Source organism: Phyllobates terribilis, unplaced genomic scaffold, assembly GCF_046119375.1.
Source record: "Phyllobates terribilis strain yellow unplaced genomic scaffold, ASM4611937v1 Scaffold_3__8_contigs__length_932513732, whole genome shotgun sequence".
Taxonomy (NCBI): Eukaryota; Metazoa; Chordata; class Amphibia; order Anura; family Dendrobatidae; genus Phyllobates; species Phyllobates terribilis.
The window spans coordinates 323,927,796-323,954,407 of record NW_027362763.1 but is presented as its reverse complement, the minus strand read 5'-3'; the positions used below and the strand labels follow the sequence as shown (position 1 = coordinate 323,954,407).

Sequence of the window (26,612 nt, the reverse complement as noted above, 5' to 3'; positions counted from 1 at the left end):
AGGCTGACAGGTGGATCAGGTAGATAAGCAGGCTGGTCCGGCAGATAGCCAGACGGGTGATCTGGGTAGGCGGGCACGGCAGGTAACTAGCAGGTGCTTCGGGTAGATTGGCTGGTGGGCACGACAGGTAACAGGCAGGTGCTCCAGGTAGGCAGACTGGCGGGCACAGCAGGTTACAGACAGGTGCTCCAGGTAAGCAGGCTGGCGGCATGGCAGGTTACAAACAGGTGCTTAAGGTAAGCAGGCTGGTGGACAGAACTGTAGACAGACTGGAGAACAGAACAATTAGACAGGCTGGCAGGCCGGACTGACATAAGACTGGCAGGCAGGACTGACAGGCAGCGGGACCAGAGGGCTGGAGCAAGTGTTTAGCACACGGAACAACAACCTTGCACAGGAATCTCCATATTGGAGGAGGTGCCTAATATAGGGGAAGTCCTCCAGCCATTGGCGCGCGCAACCCCTTTAAGAGGGAGCGATCGCACCCTAAGCACAGAGCCCGGGAAGCTGCGCGCAAAGCATGCCACAGCAGCAGGGGAGCGGGAGGATACCGGACCTGGACTGCGGCTGTGAGGGGAACGGCATCTGCCCGGCCTCTCTTCCTCAGGCCCGCAAGAATTTTTTTAAGAAGATGAGGGGCATGAATGGTTTTCCTGGGTTCCCAAGACCTCTCCTCAGGGCCAATCCCCTTCAATCCACAAGAAAGAAAGTCTTTCCTCCTACCCTATTGGTGGCCAAAATGTTTTCTACCTCAAAGACATCCTCAGCAGAGACAGGAGCTGGAGTGGTACCTGGATCGTTAGAGAAAGAATTAAGGACAACAGGTTTGAGGAGAGACACATGAAAGGAGTTGGGTGACCAGGAGTTTCAGCTTGTAAGCCACGGGAATTATTTGGTTCAGAGCCTCGAACGGACTGATGAACCGCGGACCCAACTTATAGGAAGGTATCTTGAGACTAACATATTTGGAGGAAAGCTAGACCTTGTCTCCCGGACGGAATTGTGGCGGATCCAGGCGTCTCTTATCAGCATGTTTGTTCATCCGCTCGGAAGACTGAAAAAGTGCAGATCTAGTGTCTTCCCAAATAGCTGAAAATTCGCTGACAAGAGACTCTGCGGCAGGATTGTCCACTGAAGAAGAGAAGGGGAACGGAATCTGGGGGTGTTGACCGTAGACCACAAAGAATGGGGATTTGGAATAGGACTCGCTTTCATGGTTATTATAGGAGAACTCGGCCCAGGGCAGGAGCTCAACCCAATCGTTATGGTGAGCGTTGACAAAGTGCCAAAGAAAGCTGGTATGAACCTGGTTGATATGTTCCACTTGACCATTGGACTGAGGATGATAAGCAGAGGAGAAATCCAAGGAGACATCCAGCAGTTTACACGTTGCTCTCCAGAAGCGCGAAGTGAATGGAACACCGCGATCAGATACAATGTGGAGGGGTAGGCCATGGAGACGAAACATGTGATGAATGAAGTCCTTAGCCAGCACAGATGCAAACGGAAGACCAGGCAGAGGGATGAAGTGGGCCATTTTAGAAAAGCGGTCAGCGACCACCCAAATAACAGTACAACCGGCAGAAACAGGGAGATCTTTAATGAAGTCCATTGCAATGTGTTGCCACGGAGCAGAAGGCACGGGAAGAGGAAGAAGACGGCCGAATGGAAGGTGCCTGGGAACCTTGTTACGGGCACAGGAGGAACAAGCCGCGACGAAGTCCGCAACATCCTTGCGCAGGGAAGACCACCAGTAATGTCGGGCGATGAGCAAAAAGGTCTTCCTCTGGCCAGCATGACTGGCTAGTTTGGATGAATGGCCCCAGAGTAGAACCTTTTTATGATACGGAACCACTACAAAGGTCTTACTGGGTGGAAGATTAGACAGGTCAAACGGGGCCACAGTCATTACTTTGGGGGGGTCGATGATATGTAGAAGTTCCTCCTCTTGGTCGGAAGACAGGAATGAGTGGGATAGAGCATCAGCTTTAATGTTCTTGTCTGCCGGGCGGTAATGCAGAGTGAAGCAGAATCGGGCAAAGAAAAGAGACCACCTGGCCTGGCGCAGATTTAATCTTTGGGCGTTCCGCAAATAAGCAAGGTTTTTGTGGTCAGTGTAGATGACCACCGGGTGCAGAGCCCCTTCCATCAAGTAGCACCACTCCTCCAGAGCTAATTTGATGGCTAGCAGCTTACGATCTCCTATGGAGTAATTGCGCTCAGCGAGGAGAAGAGCTTGGAGAAGAAGCCGCAGGTTACCATTCTCCCGGACGAGGACTTCTGGATGAGCACCGCTCCGGCTCCGGAGGAGGATGCATCAACCTCCAGGAAGAACTGCTTGTTGCAATCCGGACGGTGTAGCACAGGGGCAGAAGAGAAGGCTTGTTTCAGGGAGACGATTCCCTGGGATTTGCTCCTTTGTGGGTGAGCATGGAGATGGGAGCAGTCCGGGAGGAGAAATGAGGAATGAAGAGGCGGTAATAATTTGCGAAACCCAGCCCAGGAATCACTGAATCGTCTTCCACCACTCCGGACGGGGCCACTTTAAGACGGCAGAGACCTTCTCTGGATCCATCTGCATTCCAGTCTCGGAGATAATATAGCCCAGGAACGGTAGAGAGGTCTGCTGAAAGAGGCATTTCTCAAACTTAGCGTATAGGTGATTCTGCCGGAGCCTTATCAGAACCTGACGAACATCCCTCTGGTGTGAGGGCAGATCTAGAGAGAAGACCAAGCTATCGTTCATGTATACCACTACGCAAGAATGCAGAAGATCATGGAAGATGTCGTTAACCAGCTCTTGGAAGAAGGCTGGAGCATTACAGAGACCAAAGGGCATCACGCGGTACTCATAGTGACCATCCCCGGTGTTGAATGCCGTCTTCCACTCGTCTCCCTGGCGGATCCGGATCAAACTATACGCCCCATGAAGATCGAGCTTAGTGAAGATCTTCGCGCCTTTAAGGTGGTCAAACAGCTCCGAGATGAGAGGCAGGGGGTACTTATTTTTTATGGTAATCTGGTTAAGGCCCCTGTAATCAATACAGGGACATAGAGAGCCATCTTTCTTCTTGATGAAGAAGAATCCTGCACTAGCCGGAGAGGTGGATTTCTGGAAAAATCCCCTACCAAGATTCTCCTCTATGTACTCAGACATGGCCCGGATCTCAGCCAGCAACAAGGGGTAGATACGCCCGCGGGGAGGAGAAGCACCAGGTACCAGGTCGATGGGGCAATCATATGGCCTATGAGGTGGTAGTGTCTCTGCTTCCATTTTGTCGAAGACGTCCGCATAGGACCAGTAGGGTGCTGGTAGACCAGGTAGATTAGCCGGAGTAGACGGGGGTCGAGCTGAACGAACCAGAACCAGACAGGACACATGGCATTCCTGACCCCAACGGAGCACTTCATCAGATCTCCAATTCAGGATGGGCTCATGTCTTTGTAACCAGGGCAGACCAAGCAAGAGGGGGTGAGAGAGACCAGACAGCGCATGAAAGGAGATCTTCTCCGAGTGCAGCATTCCCACCTGAAGGGTTACAGGCTCTGTTACGAGTAAGATGGTCTCCGGAAGAAGCCTCCCATCCACGGAGGCAACCGCCAACGGTTCAGCCAGACATACAGTAGGAATCTGATACCACTCCAGCCTGTTAAACAGCCTGTTTAATGAGATTCCCAGCGGCTCCAGAATCCAGATGGGCAATCTCGAAGAAGTGGGTCTAACCACTGGAAATAGAAACAGACAGAGTCAAGGACGGAGAGGATTTACTCTCACCTAGGACGACCTCTCCAAGTGATCCTAGACACTGGAGTTTCCCGGCCTCACCGAGCAGGAACAGATCTGATGCTCTTTACTGCCACAATAGAAGCAACTCCCCTCGGCTTGGCGCATCTCCTGGCGAGACTTGACCATCTTGGTTTGGTCAATTTGCATGGGCTCAGGCGAACATGCCCTGGGAATTGCAGATTGTGAGGCTGGCTTTTGGAATACAGGAGCGAGACGCGGAAATCTTCTCTCCCAGGTAGTCTCCTTAGCACGTTCGAGAAAACGGATGTCAATCCGCGTAGCTAATGACACCAGGTCGTCCAGGGTGGAATTGATGACATGACCGGCTAGCTCATCCTTGATCCATCCAGAAAGACTCTCCCAGAAGGTGGACACCAGGGCCTACTTGTTCCAGGCAAGCTCAGATTAGAGTGTTCGGAAATGTATGGAATACTGGACCACGGTGAGACTACCTTGGCGGAGACGGAGAAGTGAGGAAGCAGTAGAAGATTTTCGTCCAGGCTCATCAAAGACCTTCCGGAAGGCAGCGAGGAAAGCCAGAACATCGGACACCAGGGGATCCCCTCTTTCCCCACAGAGGGTTTAGCCATGCCAATGCCTCCCCGGTGAGGTGAGACATGATGAACGCCACTTTGGCCCGGTCGGAAGGCAACTGATGTGCCAGGAGTTCAAAGTGCAGCGTTCACTGATTTAAGATGCCCCGACATAAGACGGGGTCACCACCAAAACGTGGAGGCGCAGAGAGCCGGGGTCCAGAGCCAGGTGCCATAGCGCCAGTAGGTTGAAGTGCCACCGGAGCGGGTGCCCATCGGCTGCAGATGGACACAAACAGGGTGGACAGCGTGTCCAGGCAGGAGTTGATAGTCCGCAGATAGGACAGGATAGTCTCCTGTTGGGATCTCTGACGTGAGACCTCCTGGTACAGATCAGAGAGTGAAGGAGCCTGGGGCCCACCTGGTTCCGTGGCCTGTGCAAACTGTTATGGGACCGGGTGGTGGAACCTCTGTGCTTCGGTGTAAGGAGGGTCCAGAGGGGCGTGTCTAAGTGCCTACATGGCTCGACCAAGGTCACATGGCGGCTTAGTCGACTCCGTGAACCAGGGAGGAACCGGGCAGGTGGACCAGGTGCCACTCAGGGACCGACTTTGTGTGAGAGCAGGTAACTCCCATGGGCAGATGGCAGGAACTGACCGGTGCAGCGGATGAGCATGGCAGATAGCCAGACGGGTGGACAGGGTAGGCGAGCAGGCAGGCATGGCAGGTAACTGGCAGGTGCTTTGGGTACATTGGCTGGCGGGCACGACAGGTAACAGGCAGGTGCTCCAGATAGGCAGACTGGCGGGCATGGCAGGTTACAGACACGTGCTCCAGGTAAGCAGGCTGGCGGGTGCAGCAGGTTACAGACAGGTGCTCCAGGTAAGCAGGCTGGCGAACACAACTGTAGACAGACTGGAGAACATAACTATTAGACAGGCTGGCGGGCAGGACTGACAGAAGACTGGCAGGCTAGACTGACAGGCAACGGGACCTGAGGACTGGAGCAAGTGTTAGCACACGGAACAACAACCTTGCACAGGCACCTCCATATTGGAGGAGGTGCCTAATATAGGGGAAGTCCTCTGGCCATTGGCCGGGGACTCTATAGGACGGCGCGTATGGCCCCTTTAAGAGGGAGGGAGTGCACGCGTGCCCTAAGCACAGAGCCCGGGAAGCTGCGCGCAGAGCATGCCACAGCAGCAGGGGAGCGGGAGGATGCCGGACCTGAACTGCGGCGGTGAGGGGAACGGTGTCTCTGCCCAGCTGGAGGCAGAGATGCCGATGCTACAGCTCGACAGCATGGCAAATCAGGGATGTTTGTGGGCGGAGCCAATTTTTGAGTGCGAAGAAGCCGGAACCCCAAACACGAATTTGAAATGCCGAACAAATTCGCTCAACACTACTGATGACGTCAAACTATGTAGGATATTAAAATGTGATCTTGATATTACGATATTGCATAACGATCTGGATAACATGACTGAATGGGCAAACACTTGGCAGATGAAGTTTAATGTAGATAAATGTAGAGTAATGCACCTAGGACGGAGTAATCCTACAGAACAGGAGAAGGATTTGGGTATTCAGGTTACAAGTTAGCTGAGCAGCAGTACTCAATGTCAAGCAGAAAAAATGTTCAATAAGACTAGAGATCAACCTGTTGCATACAAATAAGCTAGTAACATGGAAGAAAAAGGTATGCAACAGAAAGGAGAACTCTAGATAAGTAACAAAACTTTATTAATACATAATGAGCCAAAACACAGACAAAAATATAAAAACAGTTAAAACCCAAAACATGTCAAATAACCCACAATCGGATTATGACACCCCTGAACCACCCAAACTGACAGATCACAGGCAGAAAATCACAATCAAATGACAACGTGATTAAAGATACAATACCTGATAAGTATCTCAACAACTTACACTGATGCATAAAAAGATGAAAAAGCAAATACAAACGAGTTAAACACATAAATGTACAGATAAATACAGCGTATAAGTCATGAGAGGAAAAAACTATATAGCGCAAGTGCATGAAGGTCAAGCATGACAGACTAACAACTGCCGGACTAAATAATGGTAGACACAGGATAGAAAATCTTATGCAAAAATATGTACCTATATAGCATATTGCGCAAACTACTCAACAATGCTAATAATAATAGCATTGGATACCCACATACATGATCCAAAAATAGATCATTGAAACAAAAGGGCAATGTTTATGCAGTAAATAGGCTTGCAAGAGAGATAGAAAACAGCCAGTCATTAAGATATACTTATAGCATTGATGCAAATACTAAACCTGTGTCCACAACAGCAATCATGGGTGGAGAAGGGGATGAAAACCACACGCGTATCGCCCAAATGTTAAGTAGCAGCCGCAAAAGCAAACAAGATTTTAGGGTGTATAAAAAGAAATAAAATCCCGTGATCCCAACATATTGTTACCCCTTTATAAATCACTGGTGAGGCCACATCTGGAATATGGGATCCAGTTTTGGGCTCCACATTTTAAAAAGGCTATTCAGAAGTTAGAGTCAGTTCAAAGGTGGGCAACTAGATTATTACATGGTATGGAAGGCCTCTCATATGATGAGAGGTTGAAAAAGTTGAGCTTGTTTAGCTTAGAAAAATGGCACCTCAGAGGGGATCTCATTTACATGTATAAATATATGTGTGGTCAGTACAAAGGTCTAGCACATGACTTATTCCTTCCAAAGACTATACTAAGGACCAGGGGGCACTCATTACATGTTGAAGAAAGGCGATTCTGTCACCTAAACAGGAAAGGGTTCTTTACTGTCAGAGCAGTTGGACTGTGGAATGCCCTACCACAAGAGGTAGTAATGGCAGATACTATAACAGCTTTCAAAAAAGGGCTGGATGATTTCCTTGATACAGGTAACACTGTGGGTTACAGTTAAATTAGCTAAAATGTTACACCTATGGTAGTGCATTTGATCAAGGGTTCATGTACTGATCGCCTTTTCTCGGGGTCATGAAGGAATTTTTCCCCGTGATGCAAATTGGCTGAATGTGTCCTGGGATTTTTGCCTTCTTCTGGATCAACAGATTTATGTACAGGGATATTAGCAATACAATAAGAGTATTACAAAAAATTAAACAAATTAAAAAATTATAAACTGGTTCATTTTTAATTGTATTAGTGCAGTAATAATAAAAATGGTAACACATTTGTGAAGCCTAGTTCCAGTAAGTTAGTGCAGTGTTAGTGTAGGGCGTACAATTGGGGGAGAAAGGTTGAACTTGATGGGCCTAGGTCTTTATTCAACCTACGTTACAGGTGATAATGGCTTCAAATGGAATGGACATTAGGTGAGTATTTTTGTTGTTAATTATTTTCTGTTTTTTAGAAGAGATGATGGCTTCAGGGGATTAGGCGTTAGGTGAGTATAACTGTGTTTTTATCTTTAAATAAATTATTAAAACAGTGCGTACTTTTATTTCAAATAAAGGATTTTTTTCAAGCCATGTGTTTATTTCAAAATCTTTACTTTGGGGTTAGTAATGGGGGCGTCTTATAGACGCCACTCCATTACTATGGGAAGAGCAAGGCTATGTGCCAGATTTGGCGCATCTTATGGATGCGCCATTTCTGGGGCCGCTAAGGCCTGAGATTATTAGCCTCGGAAAGGGACAGTATCATTGGACCCTTCCCTGGCTATTAATATCAGCTCACATCTGTCTGTTTACCCTTTGCTGGTTAGATTTTATAGGGGGACACTACATCAAATTTTTTCAGGGGGCCCCCTGTAATCTAAACAGTAAACACTAAGCAACCAGCTGTGAGCTGTTTTTAATACCCAAGGAACATTTTTGGCTAATGGTCCATTCCCTGGCTAGTAATAACAGGCCCCAGTGGTTGGTTTTCCCTCTGCTGGTTATGAAAATGACATGGGAGCCCACGCCATTTTTTTGATTTAATTAATATTATTTCATTTATAATAAATCCCATGCCCACTGTACTTGTGTTTGACGATTCGTAAACGCATTCTCATCAAGTCAATTTCTGCTGCAGATTTTGTTCAATTGAAATCTCAAATCCGCATGTACTGACAAAAACAAGTGCGGCATTAGAACGCAGCATTTTGGATGCAGCGAAAAAATGCTGCGTCAAAGGCGCTGCTGGTTCCTGATCGTGTGGACGTACCTACCCTAAAGGCAAACCAAACAGCTGTGAGCTGTTACTAATAGCCAGAGAACATGTTGGCCTACTGCCCCCTTCCTAGGCTAAAAATAGCAGCCCTCAGCAGCCCCAGAAATGGCACTTCATATTTGAATGGTATTAGGGTTAATGGGATTAGGTAATGGGATTAGCTGTCGCTCATACTAAGCCATAGGTTTAGTAATGAAGAGAAAGAGGAACAAAAGAACAGCTTCCAATCCAGGGTGTTGAATTCAAATCTTGAGTTTATTCCGCAGTCAAAAATGTACGTTTCAACCACATATTGGTCTTTATGAAGTATACTCATATACACAACTGGTCGGTTTTTATAGTGTGTCCTGCGCTCAAGCAGCAATCCACACCTCCAACCCGCCCACATACAAACAAACTTAATCCATAATTCATTTATTTTAAATATTTGTACAAACTTGATGATCTTAATACAAATACATACAAATACAAAAACAAACTATGATAATCACATATAAAAAGTTCAATGCAGCTCTTATTAATGTACGAATCAAAAACAAGCTACGCTGAAACCATAGAATCCACCCACCAATCACCATTTATCAGCTAATATATATGCATAAGGTGAATGCCACCTATAAGAGCCTCAAATCCCAAGCACACACCGTATAAGGAAACCTTACCTTTAATATGTTAGTCCCCAACAATGAATACTCAAAAGTGGCCCTCCATGTCATAAAAACTAGCCAATCCATATGCTACCCAGGGTCAGCACATCATTTCCGATCCATCCCGATAACATAGGACGTCATAAATCATGTGGGTGATCACATGTCACCCAAGGTATTCATCCTGCCGCAATCCGGAAGCAGGCAGGAGTAAGCAAAAGGCGACAGTCTTAAGGCAACTGCCACTGCATCACCACACCATCACGGATCACGTGGGGAACCACGTGTATTATACATGACTATCATCAATGTTACCCAGAAGCAGGAGTGAGCAGGTCAGCGACGCCTGTAGCCAAGCAATCACCACCGCATCGCCACTGCTATCATTATGTGATCGCAGCCTAAGGCTATGTGCCCACGATGCAGAAATGAAGCAGAAAATTTCTGCAGCATTTCTGCATCTCCCTGGCAGAAAAAACGCATGCAGATTGTGCATGCGTTTTTCCTGCAGAATACATGCGGAATACGTGCGGATTCACATGCGTATCCACATGCGTTAACGCATGTGTTTCCGCATGCGGACTGACAAGCACTTTCCAGCATCACTTGGAAAGTGCTTGACAACTAGGTCACACTGTATAAATGCATGCAAATGGCATGGATTTATATAGTGTGACCGTAAAAATAAAAAAATAAAGCCATACTTACCTCCGATGCCCCGCCGCGTGTGCTGTCGCGCTCATCCTGGCTTCTTCCTGGTTGCTGGGCTCTCGCGAGACAGCCTGTGGTCACATGACCGCGACGTCATCTCAGGACCTGGAAGGAGAAGCGCTGCCGGCCCGCGAGAAGGTGAATATAAACTTTATTTATTATTTTATTCATTTTTTTACAGGTACAATGGTACCCAGGTCTGGATGAGAGTCTTCTCTCCTCCAGAACTGGGTACCATCCGCACATTGAAACACATATAATCCGCGTATACAAACGTACAGACACGGATTATATGCGTCTCAATGCAAGTCAATGGCGGCAATTCCGCTGCGCTTCCGCAAAATTAATGAACATGCAGCGGATTTATGAACGCTGCAGAAACGCTGCGGAAAAATCCGCAGCATGTGCATTGACATTGCGGAATGCCATTGGGGACCATGGGTTGCGGATTACCAAGCATTTTTGATGCGTTTCCGCTGCGGAAATTCCGCAGCGGAAACGCATGAAAAACGCATCATGGGCACGCAGCCTTAGCCCACATATGGATCAGCAGGAAAAAAACAGAATCAGTGTGTCAATATCAATAAATACAATTAATTGCTATATTAACATATAGATAAATAGGAGTAGTGCATTATAGAACTTGCGCGTCTCCACGCATCCATATTATCTAATAACTCTCGTCACCCATATATCTAACGCACATCAAAGGGGAATTGACATAAAGAAGAAAGAGCAGACAGACTATGGAAAACAAGGGCATGGGGAACATATTCATATAATAGCAATACAACATCAATAATTCCACTAGATATAATCAAATCTTCCATGATATCCAGAGGTCACCACCATGCCATTGTCTCTATAGGTACATCGTTGTGCATCCTGCTCATGTTCACACATTCCAATAATATAGTCAAGGTAACTCTTATCCACCCAGAGTGAACCCTACCTACAAATAAAAGAAAAAAGTAAAAGGATAAAGTTAAAAACCAATGATCCCCTCCTTTGCACCGGAACACTATCGATCACTCTGAACCTCAACTGGTTCACTGAATGAATGCTTTGTCTCTATAAAATGTCTAGGAACAAGAAAATCAGTGAGTCCAGTCCGGATTGTGTTTGCAAATACGGCCCTAGTCTCCATTGTGCTCTCACCCACATAAACTAGCCCACAAGAGCACACAATCATATAGATAACAAAACTAGATGTACATGTAAACCTTTCTTTGAGTGTATACTTCTTACCCTTATGGGGATGAGAAAAAGTGTCCCCCTTGATCAAATTACCACAACAAGCACATCCAAGGCAGGGAAAATTCAGTACTCAATGTCATCTGAAAAGATGTTTTAGATGAACCAAAATCAGATCTCACTAATCGGTCCTTTATGTTCCGAACTCGCCTATGAGATAGGAGTGGTCGGGATGCAAAGTCTGGTATTGTGGGAAGCTCCTTTTGTAGCAATGCCCAGTGCTTATTTAAAATCCTAGAAATCTGTCCATTCACCGGGAAATAAGTAGATACAAATGGGATTCTTTTGATTTTCTGTCTAGTGTCAGCCCTTTTCAGCAGCTAATCCCATCTCAGGCATAATGCCTTATCCTTGTATGCATGAACCTCTCTTGCAGGATAACCTCTAGACATAAGTTTCGCACACATCCCCTTCAATCTTGCATCTATTCGTTTGTCACTAGACACAACCTGTCTCACCCTAATTAGCTGACTCCACAGTAAGGAGCTCACCATCTTTCTAGGGTGATTACTGTTAAAATACAGCAAACTGCTCCTTTCTGTACTTTTTACAAATAAATCTGCTCTTAATTTACCATCCTCCTTGTATATAAAAGGATCAAGAAACTGCACATGTGTTGAAGAATGCATCAACGTAAATTGTAGTTCCGGGAACATATGCTTCAACTCATTCCGAAAAGATAAAAGTTCAGCAAAATTTCCCTCCCATATCAGAAAGATGTCATCAATACAACGCAACTAGGCTCGAACATGGCAAAAGAGGATGGATTTTGCTCGGCGCTCGGTGAGTATTTCCCGGATGCTCGGGCAGGAGCTATGGTCCCCGCCCCCGAATGTTTGGCACTCTTTAGAGAGCCAATGAACATGCAGGGATTGTGCAGGGAATTATAACTGATAAGCGCTTCCGCCTGTCAACTGAAAATGCTGACAGGCTGACTCTTATAAAAATGAACAAGGGCTGGATTGGGCCAGACTTTTCAACACTACCGAATGATAATAGAGGAATATAAACTCAAATCCAGTGGCTTTTTTGGGAGATCTATTCCCACGCACCTTTCACACCCAGGCATGGGTATACGCTTCCTGATTTTGTCTATTTTCTGTTGTCCTCCTCCTTCTCTTCATCCTCATCCTCCACTACCATATCACCAGGGTGACCGTGATGCAACACCCACATAATTTTTTTAAGGGTGTTTATGATGCCCATATGAATTGTTTGTTATACAGTTTGTTCATGTATACCCCCCAGGGGTAAATGATTTTAAGCGCATACATTTAGTGCATGGGCATTACAAGTATAAGAGACCCACTCCTTTATAATGGGAACATTTTTTTTATGATGACCTCCACTACATCTCTCCTCTACATCTCTTCCAAGGGGGATTGGAGTGTGTACAAATTTTTGGCAGTCCTTGCAGTCACTGCATACAAAAGAACAGTATTGGAGACCCGCTCCTTTATAATGGGAACATTTTGTTACTGAGGCCCTCCTCTACGTCTCTTCAAAGGTGTATTGGGATGCATCGAAAATTTAGGCAGCCGCTGCAGTCACTATATAGGCATTAACTGTATAGCAGAACCGCTCCTTTATAACTGGAACATTTTGTTACTGAGGCCCTCCTCTATTTAAATTGGTATTTAGGTTTTTCCTAAATTTAGGCAGCTGTTGCAGTCACTGCATGCGCAAAATCTGTATTGCAGAACCACTCCTTTTTAATGGGAACATTTTTTTTACTGAGGCCCTCCTCTACGTCTCTTCAAAGGGGTATTGAGATTAGAGATGAGCGTTGTTCTACTCGAACTGTTCGCCAATCTCAAATTCGAGCTGTTTTGGGCGGTGTTCGAGCCGTTCGGCGAACACGAACAATTTGAGAAAAATTCGGCTGTTCGAGGTTATGTTCGATAACTGTTCGTGCACCAAAATCATAACTGGATTTTTTCTCAGTAATGATGAAAATTAATGTTAATACGCAGTTTGAGTGTACAGCAGGGTGGGGGGAGGGGCAGGGGATGGATCTCTGCAGGAACAATGAAGATCTCCATTTTTTTTTCTCTTTCCCGCATTTACAGTGGGGAGGTGCAATCTGTCAGCCTATCAGCAGCGCACACACGGAGCGAAGTGCTTTTTTTCACAGAAGCAAAGGCATGTGTCATTGGCAGTGTATGTCACATGTCCTTGCCCTATAAGACCAAGCCATTTTCCCCGTCGCCACCATTTTCTCACTGCTGCAGCTGCGTGTTAGACGGCACCGCTGTTGCTGTGTGCGCTATACCTTGTTAATTTCAAGCCAATTTTCGCACAAATATACAGATAGCTTGGGAGTAGGGAATAGTTGTGATTGCAGTCCTTTTAAGGACTAGGTTACAGCATTTCCTACGACTTTTATCAGGCAGGTCTGTGCTCTTAAATAGATAGGTTGTGGGAGTAAAGACTAATTGTAATTGGAGTCCTTTTCAGGACTAGGTTACATCAGTTCCTATCAGTTTTTGCCAGGCAGGTCTGTGCCAGTGCTGTGCAAGTTTTTTTCACAGCATTTGGCTGAATCTAGCAAAGCTAATCCTTTTTGGCCTATTGCAGAGTGTGTTAGTCAGTGGAGTAGCCTATCTGTGTTGCAAGATATACCACCTGTGTATAGAATACCAATTTTTTTACTGCACCTAGTGAAGTAAAATCTTTTGGGCATAGCATCATTCTATTAGTCCATCTATACTGACCTCCATCAGGTTGCAAACTGAATCTAATTTTTTTCTGCATCTAGCTCTGAAAAAATATTGGGCTTCTAGCTGTGTGTGGGTCTTGTTCTATTAATCCATCTATACTGACCTCCATCAGGTTGCAAACTGAATATAATTTTTTTCTGCATCTAGCTCTGAAAAAATATTGGGCTTCTAGCTGTGTGTGGGTCTTGTTCTATTAATCCATCTATACTGACCTCCATCAGGTTGCAAACTGAATATAATTTTTTTCTGCATCTAGCTCTGAAAAAATATTGGGCTTCTAGCTGTGTGTGGGTCTTGTTCTATTAATCCATCTATACTGACCTCCATCAGGTTGCAAACTGAATATAAATTTTTTCTGCATCTAGCTCTGAAAAAATATTTGGCCTTCTAGCAGTGTGTGGGACTTGTTCTATTAGTCCACCTATACTGACCTCCATCAGGTTGCAAACTGAATATATTTTTTTCTGCATCTACCTCTGAAAAAATATTGGGCTTCTAGCTGTGTGTGGGACTTGTTGTATTAGTCCATCTATACTGACCTCCATCAGGTTGCAAACTGAATATATTTTTTTCTGCATCTACCTCTGAAAAAATATTGGGCTTCTAGCTGTGTGTGGGACTTGTTGTATTAGTCCATCTATACTGACCTCCATCAGGTTGCAAACTGAATATATTTTTTTCTGCATCTAGCTCTGAAAAAATATTGGGCTTCTAGCTGTGTGTGGGTCTTGTTCTATTAATCCATCTATACTGACCTCCATCAGGTTGCAAACTGAATATAATTTTTTTCTGCATCTAGCTCTGAAAAAATATTGGGCTTCTAGCTGTGTGTGGGTCTTGTTCTATTAATCCATCTATACTGACCTCCATCAGGTTGCAAACTGAATATAATTTTTTTCTGCATCTAGCTCTGAAAAAATATTGGGCTTCTAGCTGTGTGTGGGTCTTGTTCTATTAATCCATCTATACTGACCTCCATCAGGTTGCAAACTGAATATAATTTTTTTCTGCATCTAGCTCTGAAAAAATATTTGGCCTTCTAGCAGTGTGTGGGACTTGTTCTATTAGTCCACCTATACTGACCTCCATCAGGTTGCAAACTGAATATATTTTTTTCTGCATCTACCTCTGAAAAAATATTGGGCTTCTAGCTGTGTGTGGGACTTGTTGTATTAGTCCATCTATACTGACCTCCATCAGGTTGCAAACTGAATATATTTTTTTCTGCATCTACCTCTGAAAAAATATTGGGCTTCTAGCTGTGTGTGGGACTTGTTGTATTAGTCCATCTATACTGACCTCCATCAGGTTGCAAACTGAATATATTTTTTTCTGCATCTAGCTCTGAAAAAATATTGGGCTTCTAGCTGTGTGTGGGTCTTGTTCTATTAATCCATCTATACTGACCTCCATCAGGTTGCAAACTGAATATAATTTTTTTCTGCATCTAGCTCTGAAAAAATATTGGGCTTCTAGCTGTGTGTGAGTCTTGTTCTATTAATCCATCTATACTGACCTCCATCAGGTTGCAAACGGAATATAATTTTTTTCTGCATCTAGCTCTGAAAAAATATTGGGCTTCTAGCTGTGTGTGGGTCTTGTTCTATTAATCCATCTATACTGACCTCCATCAGGTTGCAAACTGAATATAATTTTTTTCTGCATCTAGCTCTGAAAAAATATTGGGCTTCTAGCTGTGTGTGAGTCTTGTTCTATTAATCCATCTATACTGACCTCCATCAGGTTGCAAACGGAATATAATTTTTTTCTGCATCTAGCTCTGAAAAAATATTGGGCTTCTAGCTGTGTGTGGGTCTTGTTCTATTAATCCATCTATACTGACCTCCATCAGGTTGCAAACTGAATATAATTTTTTTCTGCATCTAGCTCTGAAAAAATATTGGGCTTCTAGCTGTGTGTGGGTCTTGTTCTATTAATCCATCTATACTGACCTCCATCAGGTTGCAAACTGAATATAATTTTTTTCTGCATCTAGCTCTGAAAAAATATTTGGCCTTCTAGCAGTGTGTGGGACTTGTTCTATTAGTCCACCTATACTGACCTCCATCAGGTTGCAAACTGAATATATTTTTTTCTGCATCTAGCTCTGAAAAAATATTGGGCTTCTAGCTGTGTGTGGGTCTTGTTCTATTAATCCATCTATACTGACCTCCATCAGGTTGCAAACTGAATATAATTTTTTTCTGCATCTAGCTCTGAAAAAATATTTGGCCTTCTAGCAGTGTGTGGGACTTGTTCTATTAGTCCACCTATACTGACCTCCATCAGGTTGCAAACTGAATATATTTTTTTCTGCATCTACCTCTGAAAAAATATTGGGCTTCTAGCTGTGTGTGGGACTTGTTGTATTAGTCCATCTATACTGACCTCCATCAGGTTGCAAACTGAATATATTTTTTTCTACATCTACCTCTGAAAAAATATTGGGCTTCTAGCTGTGTGTGGGACTTGTTGTATTAGTCCATCTATACTGACCTCCATCAGGTTGCAAATTGAATATAATTTTTTTCTGCATCTAACCCAGCCAATAGTTTTGGCCTAATACCACAGTTTGGCCACTCAGCTCTGCTCGGTTACCATCCATTGTTTTTTTGTGCAAACAACTCCAGAGTTGTGAATTAGTTAACCACCAAAATGAGTGGAAAAAGGCCTGCTGCTGGTGGAAAGGGGAATAGGCGTGTTGGGAAGGGGAAAAAAGGTTGTTTCCGTGGGGTAGGTGTTAAAGCAACAGTAACATCTGCAGAAGAAAGACCATCTTCCAGCCAAACTAAAATGTCTACTTCTTTTAGCGGACAATGTGATAAGATCCCTTTCTTACGGCCACGCCAATCGCTACAAATTCCAGATGAGGCACAAAAACAGCAGGTGCTTCAACGGATATCAAGTGCTCCTTTAAGTGGGCTCTCCTCCACATCAACTTCAACATCACAAATACTCCAGTCCTCAAAGGTGTCACCCAAATCGCACTTGCTTCCTCACAGCTCCCAAATCTCCAGCTGCCCGTCTGAGTATGAGGTAGAACAGATGGTTGAGTCTGCAGAGCTGTTTACTCATACTATAGCCTGGGAATCAGAGGTCGACTCCAGCGCTTCTGTGAATCCAGACGAGGAAATGATCTGCACTGATGCCCAGAATCTTTATGAGTCGGATCCAGGACCAGACGCAGAAGGTTCTGACCATAATGTAGACCCTCATTCCCAAACTGTAACTCCTGTTGGTGGAGACAATGAGGAAGACGATGATAAGACTCAAATACCTGATTGGAGCGACAACTTTAGTTTTTTGTCAGGGCAGGAACAGGTTGGCTCTGAGGACGACGGGTGTGATAACACACAGGGTGATGATGATTAGGTTGGAGATCCCACTTACTGTCAACCCACAGTCAGCCAAGAGATGAGGTCAGCAGAGGAGGTGGAGGAAGATGCTAGTGACGACGAGGTCAGGTTGCGCCTTCCTGGACAGAGACGTAGTACTGGAAGCACGTCAACAACTGCATCCTCAAACACAACTCTGCCTCTCACCACAAGTCGTGGTGGCTCTTCAGGTCGCATGGGTGCTAAGCCTTGCATAGCCTGGGCATTTTTTCAGATCGATAAAGATGACCCAACTCGTGTTATCTGTAACATTTGTCAGCAAAAGCTAAGTAGAGGCCAAAAAATACATAGTTTGAGTACTTCATGCATGAACCGGCACATGGACATGAAGCATAAGTTGCAGTGGGAAGCTCAGTGTGTTACAATGCGGCCTAGCCGGCCGGGCCAACCACCGTCTGCCATATCTTGTGCATCCGCGGCCTCTTCATCCTCTGTGACTGGGGGGACAGCAGTCACACCTGTTTTGGGGCGCAGACCTGCCACCTCTTTACCCGCAACAGCCAGCGTGATTGGCAGGTCATCATTTTCTTTGGAGGTGGGAACACCAGCTGGTGTTGAGCGCTGTCCGACATCGATAGCACCACCTTTGGATCAAGGCAACCTAACATGTCCGCCTGCATCTTCCTCACAGACCGGCAGTTTGCCGGGGACACCCTTATCAACCCCGTCTAAGCACAATAGCCAGCCCTCGGTCCCTCAGATGTGGACAAGTAAAAGACCATTTCCTCCTAGCCATGAGAAAGCTAAGAGGTTGAATTTCACCATCTGCAAGCTCTTGGCTACAGAAATGCTGCCTTTCCGCCTGGTGGACACAGAGGATTTTCGAGACCTTATGTCCGTCGCAGTGCCCCAGTACCAGATGCCCAGTCGGCACTACTTCTCAAAGAAAGGTGTGCCTGTGCTCCACCAGCATGTCGCACACAACATCACCGCTTCTTTGAGAAACTCTGTGTGTGACAGGGTGCATTTCACCACAGACACTTGGACGAGTAGGCATGGACAGGGGCGTTACATGTCGCTGACTGGGCACTGGGTAACTATGGTGACAGCAGGACAAGGGGCTGCTGTCCAAGTCTTGCCGTCCCCACGAGTTGTGCGTCAATCCTCTTTATGTCAAAGTTCCTCCACTGCTTCTGCCTCCTCAACCTCCTCTCGGTCTTCCACCTGCACCCAAAGCCTGTCTGGTCATGCCACAAGCTTTCTAACTGCGCAGAAGGGATCCTGCACACCTCCTTACTATGCTGGCAGTAGGGCTCAACGTCATCAGGCGGTTTTTACATTGAAATGTCTGGGAAATGTGAGTCACACAGCTGAGGAGTTGTGGTCAGCTCTGGAGAACCAATTTCATGAATGGTTGTCTCCACTGGACCTGAAACCAGGGAAGGCCGTGTGCGACAATGCTGCAAACCTGGGTGCGGCCCTTCGCCGGGGCAATGTCACACACGTGCCTTGTATGGCTCACGTGTTGAACCTGATTGTCCAGCAATTTTTAGCCCACTATCCCAGACTAGATGGCCTTCTGCAGAGGGCACGGTCGCTGTGTGCTCACTTCCGCCGTTCGCATCCCGCAGCTCAGCGACTTACATCTCTACAGAAGTCGTTGGGCCTGCCACTTCACCGGCTAAAATGCGATGTGCCTACCCGGTGGAATTCAACTCTGCACATGTTGCAGCGACTGTGGCAGCACCGACAAGCCCTGGTGCAATACGTTCTGACGTATAGCCTGGGCCAACGAGATTCAGAGGTGGGGCAAATCACGCTGGAGGAGTGGTCTCAGATCAGGGACCTATGCACCCTTCTGCACAGTTTTGAAATGGCGACGAAGATGTTTAGTGCTGACGATGCCATTATCAGCATGACTATTCCGGTGATTTACATGCTGGAGCACATGTTAAACAGAATTCGGAGTCAGGTGGTGGCACAAGAGGAGATGGAGGAAGTAGAGGAGGAGGAGTTGTATGCGGAAGGGCTAACATCTGCAAGGTCCAGACGGTCGGCAGCACCAAGGCGGCAGGCATGTGAGGGTGGGGGAGATGGTTTTACCAGGGCGCATGGTAGCAGCCAAACTAGTGAGGAAGGTGCAGGAGCCCAGGAAGAAGTGGAGGACGAACTGATGGAAGACTCATCAGATGAGGGAGACCTTGATCACACTTCTGTTGTGCGAGGTTGGGGGGAGAGGACAGAGGAAGGAAGCATGATTGTTACCTCGCCACCAACACAACAGGGACTTGGTGCTCCTGGATGCGCAACACACATGAGTGCCTTCTTGCTGCACTATCTGCAACATGACCCTCGAATTGTGAGAATTAGAAATAATCCTGACTACTGGGTTGCCACACTGTTAGATCCCCGGTACAAAAGTAAATTTGCAGAAATTATTCCTGCATAGAAAGGGATGCACGCATGCAGGAGTATCAGCAGAGACTGTTGCAGAATCTTACATGTGCTTTTCCACAAAATACCAGTGGTGCACGTAGTGAATCTCACAGTTCCAACTTGCCAACCGTGGGACCGTCAAGTGTTCAGCACTCAAACCGTAACAGAACCACAGTATCTGCTGGTAACATCAATTTTGCGGAATCATTTCACCACTTTTTTAGCCCATCCTTTGCAAGGCCACAGGAGACAAGAAGTCTGACACATAGTCAACGCCTAGAGACGATGGTACAGGAGTATCTCCAAGTAAACATTGAAGCCACGACTGTGTCACTGGACCCTTGCTCTTTTTGGGCTTCCAATCTGGATAAATGGCCGGATCTAGCCACTTACGCCTTGGAGATCTTGTCATGTCCCGCAGCCAGCATTCTGTCTGAACGTGTGTTCAGCGCTGCTGGTGGTGTGCTGACAGATAAGCGCACGCGGCTCTCCACTGATAATGTAGACAGACTCACGTTCATAAAGATGAACAAATCATGGATCTGAAATGACTTTTCTACCCCTGTGTCATCCTGGGGAGAGTAAAAGCTTGATGATTGGTTAAAATCACCCTACCAACCGTTTTAAGCTTTCAAATTACTAATCATGTTTATCTGTATCTTGACTGGAAAATAATTTGGGCTTTGTAGCAGTGTGCAGCACTGATCCTATTAGGCCATCTATACTAAAGCTTCACCAGATTTAAAATTTAAAATAATTTTTAGCTGCATCTAGCCCGGAAAATAATTTTGGGGCTCCGAGATGCGCAAGACACATAAGTGCCTTCTTGCTGCACTACCTGCAGCATGACCCTCATATTGTCAGAATTCGAAGTAATCATGACTACTGGGTTGCCACATTCTTAGATCCCCCAAACTTTTCGATCAACCTTTTCATTTTAATAAAGACCAAAAAAATGGTCATTTTTGAAATTATAAGCATTAGCAGGTTGCTAGAAACTGAAATCAAACAGTTTTCAACTCAAAACTTTATTATAGGTGATGTTACATTTTCACATAGGACCCCTTGTTCGAAAGGAGCTTCTGAACTCTCTCGTCCATTGAATTTGTCAGGTTTTGGATGGTTTCTGCTTCAATTGTTTTGCATGAGGACAGAATACCCTCCCAGAGCTGTTGCTTAGATGTGAACTGCCTCCCGCCATCATAGACACTCCTTTTAATGATGCTCCAAAGGTTCTGAATGGGGTAGAGGTCAGGGGAGCATGGGGGTCACACCATAAGTTTGTCCCCTTTTATGCCCATATCAGCCAGAGATGCAGATGTTTTATGTGCAGCATGAGATGGTGCATTATCATGCAGAAAAATGATCTTGCTGTGAAATACACGGTTCTTCTTCTTGAACCATGGCAGGAAGTGCTGTTTGAGAAAATCCACATACATTATGGAGTTCATCTTTAGCGCCTTCAGGGATCCTAAAGGGGCCGACAATCTCTCTCCCCATGATTCCAGCCCAAAACATTACTCCACCTCCTCCTTGTTGGCGCTGTAGCCATGTTTGCGTGGGGTGTCCATCAACCAGCCATCCTCCACTCCATCCATCTGGACCATCGAGCGCTGCACGGCACTCATCCGTGAACAAAACTGTTTTGAAATCAGTCTTCATGTAATGTTTGGCCCACTGGAGCCGTTTCTGCTTGTGTGAAGTGGATAGAGGAGGTCGACAGGATGGCATATGCACAGCTGCAAACCTCTGAAGGACCCTGCATCTTGTTGTTCGGGGGACGTTGGAGGCACAAGCAGCTTCAAAAACTTGTCTGCTGCTATGACAAGGCTTTTTGGCCGCTGCTCTTTCAACCTGACGTAATTGCCTGTAGGAAAGAGTCCTCAATTTGCCCTTATCAGCACGCACACGTGTGTACTGTGAATCAGCTACATACTTCTTGATTGCCAAGACACTTCATCCTGATCATCGCACAATGTTGATTGTAGTCATGCCTTGACCTAAACACTCCACAATTTGTTGCTTCTCAGCAGCCGACACATCCTTTTTCTTTCCCATTTTGGCAGAAAATGTAGGCTGCTTAATAATGTGAGAGAGCCTTCTTAAGTAGTCTTGCCTTTCATTGGACACACCTGCCAAACTAATTAGCACAGGTGTCTGCAATTGCTTACAGTGATATAAAGAGCCCTGACACACATCACCATCAATGAGTTTAACTGACAAACAAACAAATTCCTCCCTTATCACTCCTAAACACTTTTTGCATAATAATTTGGAACGCAGTGTACATGTGCTTTTCCACAAAACACCAGCGGTTCACGTAGTGAATCTTACAGTTCTAACTTGCCAACCGTGGTCTGTATGGAGTTGTTCAATAAAGGGCCCAAAATTAAGATAACATAGATGGGAGAGGTCTCTATGAATAGGAATTCCTAAGTATTTGATACCCTGTGAGGGACAGGCAAAGGGAAAGTTGGACTGGATGGAATCCTATATGGATTTGGGGAGGGAGACATCGAGGGCCTCAGACTTCGCTGCATTGATTTTAAAATTTGACCATGTAACAAAGTGATCTATTTCAGCCATAACAGCAGGGATGGATATATGTGATTGAGTGATATATACTAGGACATCATCAGCAAATAGAGAGCACTTGTACTCGGTGCCTCCCACCTCAATCCACCTAATATTGGGGTTATGGCAAATTGATGAGAGCAGGTGCTCCGTCACTAGGATGTATAAGAGAGGGGACAGAGAACATCCCTGCCTTGTCCCATTGGTGATTGTGAAAGGTGATGAAAATGTTCTGACGCGCCCCCTGGGCCTTGGGACACCCGGAGCCGGACCCTTTTTGGTGGATGCTGGTGGTTGTAGTCTCCGTGGCGGCAACCCGGTTCCGTGGCTCAGGGCGGTCAAACCAGTGGCGGAACTATTTATGTGGTTTTGATGTTTAAATGTCCGACTACGCCACCCGTGGATTGCGGTCAGAGTGAACCGCCGCTCCAGGGCAGACCGCTGAGGCTGGTGTTGTGGGTGCAGCAGAGCGTAGCATAACTCCCCACTGGAGGAGTATAGCCTCAGGGCAGTGTATGCGGAGGATGGGGGTGATGGTGCAGGGCAGCAGCAGTAACGACACGGAGTCAGTGATGCAGTCCACGGCCTTTACTCACAGTTCTTATTATCCAGACCACGTCTGCAGGTAACGGCTGCCCACGTCGTACTGTGCTCACCAGGTGAGGGGCTCAGACAACTCCCAGATAACTTTGGAGCACTTCACAGGACCCCCTTTGTGTGTCCTTTGTCTGGCCTTTCTTACCAACACTTCTGTCCGGCTGCCTCGGGCCTCCTCTTGGTAAACTTGGCGCCAGTTTCCCTGACCCTATGTGGTGCCTTCCTAGCGGGTGTAGCGAGGGGCTGCGCCACATAAAATGTCAGAGCCTCCGGTTTCTAGCTGAGGGTCGTTTCCTGCCTCCACTAGTTCGGGGACCGGTCTCCCCCTTTGGCCTGACCCCTCCACGCAGGTGGATTCGGGCGTGCGGTGGCGACTCGCCCGTCCGCACCCCTGGGATCCCTTCATTCCTCGTTCCTGGAGCCTTCTCCGCTCCTCTTCCTTCCTTCTCCCTCTTCCAGGCCTGGGCCTCTGTTACTAGGCCCGCCTCCGGAGCAGAGCTCATGCAGAGCCCCTGCTCCCTGCCACTTCTGCTCAGACTTCTCTGCACTGAACTAAGATGGTGCCCACCTTTTATACTCCCTTCTCAATGCACCCAGGAACTGCTTCCTCCCTGCTCCTGCACTACAGGGTTCCCCTTCCTCAGTGTTCCCTCCCCCCACTCCAGCCAGGGACAGGGACTGTCAAGCCCATCTCAGGGGCATATTGGTCGCCCTGCCCCACGGCAATGTGGTGTAATGCATGCAGGTGTCGGGTCCTGATCCACACTCCATCCTTACCTGAGAGTGAGATATCACACCTCTGGGTGAGGTGCAATACGTCTGTAGCAACCGAGCCCTCAGGGTGCTACAGTTCCATTTATCTTCAGCCTAGGTGACGTATTGCGATACAGGGCCGTGATTTTGGCTATAAAAGGGTCCCCTAGACCCCTACCCCAAGCTTTTTAAGAGAATCATATATGGCGTGCCAGGAGACTCTATGGAATGCTTTCTCAGCATCCAACGAGAGTATCTAATTACAAATTTTTAACTGCATCTAGCCCAGGAAATACTTTGTGCCTAGTAGCAGTGTCTGCTAGTCAGCGGATTATCCCGGCTGTTAAGCAAGCTACACCACCTGTAGTTTAGACACTTAATTTTTTCAAAGGAAATGATTCGGGACCATGGGATACTTAGTGAAGAGCATCAGGAGGCACCCCAAGGCATAGGGGCTGGGACTGGCATTAGGATGCCTTGCGGTGGACAGCCGAGCTCGATCCTTATAAAAGCTTTTTAACTGCAGCAGCTTTAGTGGACGCTACTGGAGCTGGAATTACGCGGCTGCTGGCATGAGATCCTTGTAAATGGATTTAAAGTGTATTCATTCAAATTAGAGAGACAATTTAAATTAAAAAGCTTAGAGCTGCCTCCACCACAGGGGGGCTCGCTCGACCCACCAGCGGACAGGCACCAGTATTGGGAGAGGGGGGCTGGCCGTCAGGGTTCACCGCGGCTCTGGCACAAACCCGGCGACACGGAGGTGGCACGGGCAGGAGCGGACTGGCCGTGTCGGCTTCTCACTTTTTGGATTTTAGAAGGGCATGACATGCCTATATCTGTGTCTCCCCCTCCTTTTACTCCTCCACCTCTTTTATTTTCGCATGACTATATGTACTTGTCACTTTTCCATGTGTTAGTTATGTCTTCTGAGCAGTTTGTCAGCTTTTGGACACCTTTGAAGGTGTTTTCTATGTGTTTCTATGTGTTTTTGTTTGCCTGCCATTGTTTTTAACGGTGTTCGAAGGTGTTCGACGAACAGTTCGACGAACAGTTCGGCGAACACACGGGTGTTCGACGAACCGAACCGAACTCGAACACTACGGGGGTGGCTCAACACTAATTGAGATGTGTTGAAAATTTAGGCAGCCGCTGCAGTCATTGCATACGCAATAACTGTATAGCAGAAATGTTCCTTTATAATGGGAACATTTTGTTACTGAGGCCCTCCTCTATGTGTCTTTAAATTGGTATTGGGGGTTTTCCTAAATTGAGGCAGACATTGCAGTCACTGCATACGCAAAAACTGTATAGCAGAGCCGCACCTTTATAATGGAAACATTTTGTTACTGAGGCCCTCCTCTTCAAAGGGGTACTGGGATGCGTCAAAAATTTAGGCAGCGGTTGCAGTCACAGCATACGCAATAATGGTGTAGCAGAAATGCTCCTTTATAATGGGAACATTTTGATATTGAGGCCCTCCCTCTATGTCTCTTCAAATTGGTATTGGGGTTTTTCCAAACTTTTGGCAGCCCTTTCAGTCACTGCATACGCAATAACAGTATAGGAGACCCGCTCCTTAATAATGGGAAATATTTTTTTTTAAATCAAGCCTTCTATGTCTCTTCAAAGGGGTATTGGGTTTTTTCCAAATTTTGGGTAGCCTTTGCAGTCACCGCAAACGCTATAACACTATACAAGACCCGCTCCTTAAAAATGGGAACAACAAAGCATAGCCAGTTGATGGCCCTCAAAAAATAGTGAAGGACGACTGCTAGCCCTTTAAGAATAGTAAGGGCCGCCTAATGGATCTATAAAAATCGGCTTTGTGACTTTCATTGTCCCTCCTTCATAAATGAAACAGGATATGTCTGATCATGTCTCATACACCACATGAGCAGATAAAGTAGTAAAATGTTAAAATGACATTAACTGGTAAATGTATTTTTCACGGTTGAAAGCAGTGAAAAAGTGCAAAAACTCATCAAAAACGCTACGTGTGAACACAGCCCAAGGTGTGGCGCAGCATTTTTGTTCTTGTTTTTTTATTTTGCCTTATATACAAGTCATTACCATGGAAAGAATGTTCCTTAACATTTTTTCCAGGAAAATCCATTTTGGTTTAGTTTTTGTATGTTTTACTGAGAGTCCGTTAAAGTGGCATAATACTCTAACAACATTGTTCACAGCAGTGACGTTGGAGTCAGAGATGCTTCCAGGGGTCTTCCCCATGATGTTCCCATGTCATTTAAGCACTGTTCCCATCGATTTAAGCCCTCTGCAGACCGTCGAGGGAGGGGGATCACCAGAAAAATGCTCGAGTTTCCCATAGATTTACATTGGGCTCGTTGTTCGGGTCGAATATCCGAGCATTCCAATTTGCTCGACCCGAGCAACGCGCACCCGAGCATTTTAGTGCTCACTCATCACTAGTCTTGACCGCTCCTATCTTATAGGCGAGGTTGGAACTTAAAGGACCGATTGGTGAGATCTGATTTTGGTTCATCTAAAACAGCTTTTCAGGTGACAAAGAGCACTCCAAGTATGGCGAATTTTCACTGCCTTGGATGTGCTTGTTGTGGTAATTTGATCAATGGGGATACTTTTTCTTATCGCCATACGGTTAAGAAATATACACTCAAAGAGAGGTTCACATGTACATGTCGCTTTGTTATCTATATGATTGTGTGCCCTTGTGAGCAGGTCTATGTGGGTGAGACCACAATGTAGATTAGGTCCCACATTAGCAAGCACAAGAGTACAATCTGGACTGGACTCACTGATTTGCCAGTTCCTAGACATTTTGTAAAGAAAAGGTATTCAGTAGTGTTGAGCCACCCCCGTAGTGTTCGGGTTCGGTTCGGTTCGTCGAACACCGGGATGTTCGAGGAACTGTTCGTCGTACTGTTCGTCGAACACCTTAGAACACCGTCGAACACCGTTAAAACCAATGGCAGGCAAACAAAAACACATAGAAACACATAGAAAACACCTTCAAAGGTGTCCAAAAGCTGACAAACTGCTCAGAAGACGCTCTCTTTAAAAAAGTCGGCCGGCAATTCAGCAGCGGCATACA

General features: G+C 46.2%; 1 protein-coding gene across 4 annotated transcripts in view; it reads right to left on the bottom strand.

The window, feature by feature from the left end:
- LOC141259324 (probable cation-transporting ATPase 13A5) overlaps positions 1 to 26,612 on the bottom strand; it is a 749,831-nt gene that overhangs the window by 645,304 nt on the left and 77,915 nt on the right. The gene's annotated exons all lie outside the window — the stretch shown is intronic.